This window comes from Myotis lucifugus, unplaced genomic scaffold, assembly GCF_000147115.1.
Source record: "Myotis lucifugus unplaced genomic scaffold, Myoluc2.0 scaffold_406, whole genome shotgun sequence".
Lineage (NCBI taxonomy): Eukaryota > Metazoa > Chordata > Mammalia > Chiroptera > Vespertilionidae > Myotis > Myotis lucifugus.
Window position 1 is genome coordinate 169,717 of NW_005871454.1, and position 6,406 is coordinate 176,122.

Consider the following 6,406-nt stretch of genomic DNA (forward strand, 5'->3'; position numbering starts at 1 on the left):
ATCATGACATCTGCAAATAATGAGAGTTTTACTTCCTCCTTTCCAATTTGGATGCCTTTATTTTTTTCCTCTTGTCTAATCACTGTTGCTAAGACTTCCAGAACTATTTGAATAAGAGTGGTGAAAGCAGACATCCCTATCTTGTTCCTATTCTTAGGGGGAAAGATTTTAGGTTTTGTCCATTGGGTATGATATTGACTGTAGATTTGTCATATATGGCCTTTTTATGTTGAGTTATGATCCCTCTACTCCCACTTTTCTAAGAGTTCTTATGAAAAATGGATGTTAGATTTTGTCTAATGCTTTTTTTGCATCTATTAATATGATCATGTGGTTTTTGTCATTCAGTTTGCTTCTGTGATGTATCATATTTATTGATTTGCAAATATTGGAACAGCCTTGCATCCATGAAATAAATCCTACTTGGTCATGGTGTATGATCTTTTTAATATATTGCTGGATGCATTTGTGAATATTTGGTGAGGATTTTATCATCTATGTCCATTAAGTGGATTGACCTATAATTCACTTTCTTTGTAATGTCTTTATCTGGTTTTAGGTTTAGGATAATAGAGCCCTCACAGTTTTTATCTGATCACTGATTGTTTTATCAAGAGAGTTCCAAGGACATGAGGGGTCCTTGCATGTGTTAAGACACTCAAATTTCTGGGGCTCAGCACCTCCTACTGGCTGATGCACCATCATGAACCACCACATCAATAACCTGTGGTTCCTGTTTTCAGTTGGCATAATCACCACCGAGTCAAGAGCTGCCTGTGCTTACATGATTAAGCGCTTAGTGCACTGAGGCCTAAGAACTTGATCACACAGCTGTGTGACACACTCAGAGAGAGCCCTATATGATAATGGCCATATCATCAGAGAACCCTGGGGCTCAGAAGACCAGGAGGAAGCACCAACAGCTCTGAGATGCAGATACTTCTGCTCCCGGTGGCCTTTCTTCTGGTTCCCAAGGCACAGGCAGGTGTGTGACTGACCCCCACCAGAAGCCCAATGCCATGCAACACTGGCACAGCCCTGCTCACATGCTACATATACTCAGACACATTCTGGCTCTGGTCGATCCCCAGGTGCTTTCTCAACTCTACATCCCACCTCCCTCAAAGACCAGCAAGTCTGAAACTGAGTGAAAGCAGCAGGATGGCAGGGCAGAGGGCTGCTCCTGAGGAGGGCCAGTGGGTGCTCTCCCAGTCCCTTGCCATCTGGAAAGTGGGCTCTTTTGCAAAAGCATCTGGAAGAAGGTTGAACACTGGAAATGAGAAATAATTCCACAGGAAATCGCAGCTTGGCAAAGGGGACAGGCTTCCAAAATCAAAGCAAGGCCCACTAACATTCTAAAAAAATGTCTTCAAATCTATCCTCAGTCTCCACCCCCTTCTCCAAGCTTTGTAAAGAAGCTGAGGATCCAGTTGATCTCAGAGTTGGTGGCATCCTTGTCCCCTCAGGCTGGTTTGATCTCAAGTTCTCTCTAGTAATTTTTCAGTTCCAATGTTCTGAATAGTACAAACCAGCAATCGCTCTGAGTTTGGTCAAAAGAAGGGAAAGGACCAAGGAGCATGGGAGGAAGGATTTTCCATGCTCTACAGGCACTAAACTGCTTGTTCCAGACACAAATCCCATTGCCCACATGTACAGCTGCAACAGGAATGGAGGGATTAGGACTGCTCTTCTCTTTGTCAGACTGAGTATCTCAGTCTCAAGGGTCAGGAATGTTGGGTAGTAAGCCAGGAATATTGCCCAAGGAACCTGCAGGATGTCTTCTTGGTTATGGCTGATGACTGCAGACATCACTATCTGCCACCCAAGTCCTCCCCGCCTGCCCCTGTCCTTCCCAGTGTCCCTCTCTCCAGCCTCTGGCTCCATGGGCACAGCAGGCACAGTAGAATTTTTCTTGCAGGGAAAATCATTGGGGGTCATGAGGTCAAGCCTCACTCTCATCCCTACATGGCATTTCTTCAGATCAGGATTTCAGACAGAAAAAGATGTGGAGGTTTCCTTGTGCGTGAGGACTTTGTGCTGACAGCAGCTCACTGCTGGGGAAGGTGAGGAGCACAGCCTGGGCCCCACCCTTCTGCAGGCACCTCACAGGGAACCCTCTTCTCAGGGGCTGCAGACCTAGGGGCACAGAGGAGCACTTCAGAGGACAGGTCAGCTTTGGGGATAGAGGGACAGGTCGATGCAAGTGGCCTGTTGAAGACTGGAGGGACTGATCAAAGGGGCTTAGGAAGGAGGCCAAGGTTGTGCCCTGGAGACCAGGGTACAAATGTGAGATATTTATGGTTTTGCTGAGACACAAGCAAGCTCAGGGTGTGACTGAGCACCCAAGATCTGCTCCAGGAAATGACACCTAGCCTGAGCTGCCAACAGCACAGGGCACAGGTATGCTCCATTACCAGCCCCATACCCTACAATTCCTCTCCACTCCATCCCTGCATTGCCCCCAGCTGTCCTCTTTCCTTCCTGGCCCCTGGGCTGTATCTGCTGTGCCTCCACGTCCCTGACTGTCTCTGTGCAGGTCCATCACAGTCATCCTGGGCGCCCACAACATCAGGAAGCGTGAATGGTGGTCATCCCGGTGAAAACAGCCATCCACCACTCAAACTATCATCCCAAAGTCAATGACATCATGTTGCTGCAGGTAGGGCTCATCGCTCCCCTGGCTCTTGCACACCTTAAGCCTGGGGTTTCTCATCTCATGAGTCCTTCCTTCCCAGTGTGACCCCTTTCCTTGTCCCAGGGCTATTACTGTCCTGGAGTCCCTGGGCCCTTGCTCAATGAGAACTCCTGTCCTCTGCCTTCAGCTGCAGAGGAAGGCCACCCTGACTGCTGCCGTGAGCCTCTTCAGGCTGCCCAGGAGGGGAGAGCAGGTGAAGCCAGGGATGGTGGCCGGCTGGGGGCGACTCGACCTGAACACCAGCACAGCCACACTGCATGAGGTAGAGCTGGAAATCCAATGGGACAAGTAGTGCATCTCTTGCTACAGATGCTGTTGCAACTGAGACACAGAGATCTGTGTGCGGGACCCAGAAAAGTATCAATCTGCTTTTAAATTGAGATCAACAGCATCATCCATGCCCAGCCCTGGGTACAACCAAGCTTGCAGGTGACCTGAAGTAGTGGGAACTAGCCATAGCCCTATGTCCTCAGCTTTTCCACTGCCCAGTCTCTGGAGAGGAGAGGCTGTCCCACAGCTGTTGGTGGGTAAAGGCTTCCTGAAGGAGGAAAAAAAAGACCATCAGATTCAAGTTGAAAACCCCAGCCCTAGGAAGGTGACAAGGCCTGCCCTGTCCCTGATTTCCCACGCTGCTCCTAACAGAGACCACTCACCCTTAGGGCTTTGAGGAGGGCAGGGCCAGGAGACGGCTCAGCTCCATCTTTTCTCTTTCTGCCTACAGTGCTAGTTACCCACTGTGTGTCTGGCAACCATCCGTTCACATTTCTCATGTTTGAGCTTCCCCCTTCAGTGAACCTCACCTTCCAATCAAGAATGAAATTCATGCTGCCTTGCTACCCAGCTCTTTCCCAATACTCCTCCCATTGCCAGCTCCCCTGCCGGGCAGAATGCAAACTCCATCAGGAAAAGGGAGACACATGTCATCCCAAAAGTGACCCTCTTCTAGAGGACCCTCTTATCTCATCCACATTATCCTCCTACGTCAAGCCACACTTACACCCTCCCCCACGCAGCCCCAATGCCAATATGCAACAGCAACAACAAAAAACCCAGAAATTGGATGTAGGATCCAAAAACAAGCTCTAGGGCAGTGGTTCTCAACCTTCTAGCCCTTTAAATACAGTTCTTCATGTTGTGACCCAACCATAAAATTATTTTCATTGCTACTTCATAACTGTAATGTTGCTACTGTTATGAATCGTAATGTAAATATCTGATATGCAGGATGGTCTTAGGCGACCCCTGTGAAAGGATAGTTCGACCGCCAAAGGGGTCGCGACCCACAGGTTGAGAACCACTGCTCTAGGGTAAGGGGCCACTTCTCCAGAAATCAGTGGAAAGATTATGGAAAGGTGTAGCTCACCCCATGCAGCACTGCCCCCTACAAATCAAATAGAATAAAAGCCTGGGAATGTCAGGAGGCCTTTCCTTACTCCCAGGCCTAGGTCAACTGCCTGTCAGCCCTGTTTGGAGTGCAGAGCCCAGTGCAGCCCCTGGTGTCCTGGCAGCCCTTCCACCTGCAGCCAACACTGACCCTGAGGGTGCCCTTTCATCTCCGTCTCAGCCAGCCTCTCCCCAGCTCTCATTGTTCATCTGTCTGTCTGTCTGTTTGTCTCCCCACCCCAAAAACAAAAACAAAACAAAAAAATCTTTTTTATATGACTAGATTGAGAAAAGGAGTCACATTTTAAAATATACAACTTCTAGAAGGGCAGAGTACAAATAAGTAGTGCCTTGTTAATATCTGCCATAGATGAGTGTGCGTTGACTATGGGAAAGTGTACTTGGGGAATAAACATAAACATATTCATCTTAGAAAAATAGTTAACTGTGGAACATGTAACTAAGAAAATGAAAAATACTGTGATGTCCACCCCACAGAAATCATCATCATTGATCCTTCAGCATGTTTCTCTATGTATTAATAAGGTGCTGCTCCTTGCACAGAACTGGGGTTGGGCTGTTGAGAACTCCTAGTGCCTCCCTTTCCATTGCTCTTCCTTCTGTGGTCACACTGGTGAGAGTGTTGGGATAATGTGTTTGCAAATGTATGTAACTGCTAGGCCAGGGACATCAGAGACAGGGTTCTCTGGACACTAGAGCCAATGAACAATAGTCCAGGACTTCTGTTCAAAATTGTGTGGTAATAAAAGCCCTCTGTGTCATACAATATTTACATTTTAAAAGGGGATTCCAAATATTCCAAAAATAAGAGTTTGGAGTGGTGGTAAAAGAAGAAAGGGAGCTACCATTTGGGGTATTTAGGTGTGTGCAGGCCACCTGGTCCTCAGGCGAGTCCACCCTCTACCTCACACCACCGAGCACACCCCTCCCCATAGCCCTTCCCTTCTCATACCTCAGCCACAGATTCTCACTGCAGCCGATGTCAGCTTCTCAAGGGCAGAAGCCATGTCTCTCATATGCCTGGACCTGGCTTATTAAATGATTATTCATGATTTCATCAGAATGGAAAAGAGCCAGGAGCCCAGACATGGAAACAGGCTTGGTGTAGTCACTGAGGGACTTCTGAGGTTCCAGCCCCCTGCTGGCTGCAGCCAAGGCCCTCATGTTCTTATTCCTTCTACTTGCACCTTGTGGCTTAGCAGTGGGAGTGCAAATGTGGTGACAGTGCCATTGTCACCAAACCAAGCTTGAGAACTTCCACAAACACCTGGTGTGATGACACCCAGCAAAACTAGAGGGGCGCAGTCAAGGAGGTGCGGGAAGTCACTGAGCCACACTCACTGCTCCCCTCAGGGGTTTGTGTCTTCTAGACTCTAGACCAGCCGTGGACAAACTATGGCCCATGGGCCAGATCCGGCCCGTTTGAAATGAATAAAACAAAACAAAAAAAAAAAGACCATACCCTTTTATGTAATGATGTTTACTTTGAATTTATATTAGTTCACACAAACACTCCATCCATGCTTTTGTTCTGGCCCTCCTGTCCAGTTTAAGAACCCATTGTGGCCCTCGAGTCAAAAAGTTTGCCCACCCCTGCTCTAGACACAAGAAACACCAGCAGCTCCGACCTGGGCAGGCCTTTGGGGAAAATGTAGCCACTCCTTGTTTGTCTTTCTTCTGTCTCCCTCCCTCCTCTAGGCTGGGACTGGTAAGTGACCATCCACATCCAGAGGCCTTAGCCCCCCACCCTCCCCATCAAACCCCTTTACTTCTGCCCCTTCTGCCCAGCACAGGCAGGGACTTTTCCTTCTTTTGAGCCCAGGAACTCTCTGAATGCCTGGTCCCATCCCACCCTAGACTAACAAGTCAGATGCTGAATAAACACTCAACAAGGATCCCCATAAAGAAGATGTGCACTAAAAGGTTTAATAGCTATTAGCCTCTTTGTTATCTCCTAGAAAATGAGTTTTTCAGAGAAAGGTATTTGGCAAAATATGTGAAAGTACAAAAGACAAGTAATTACAATCCCTCACTCCAAACCAGGAAAGGGCACCTCAGACACACTAGCTATAGTCGTGGAAGTTTTCTCTGGTCCCAGCTTAAAAACCAGTTAAATTTCTCAGGAGGTCTGGTGGGTTTTGACCTCTCACCTTCCATTGCAGTGAACAGGTGTCACAACAAAGTTCTCTCACACAAGAATAAAAAGCACCTGGTCTCCCTGTCATGTTGAAAGTGAGTGCAGGCCATGCCCAGGAGAGGAGCCAGGTGTGACTGATCTGAGATGTGGCTGGATGACTGCACAGAAGC

At 48.0% G+C, this 6,406-nt stretch overlaps 1 pseudogene; it reads left to right on the forward strand.

The window, feature by feature from the left end:
* The first annotated feature begins 930 nt into the window (after positions 1 to 930).
* LOC102434560 lies at positions 931 to 3,020 on the forward strand (annotated as a pseudogene).
* The last annotated feature ends 3,386 nt before the right edge of the window (positions 3,021 to 6,406 follow it).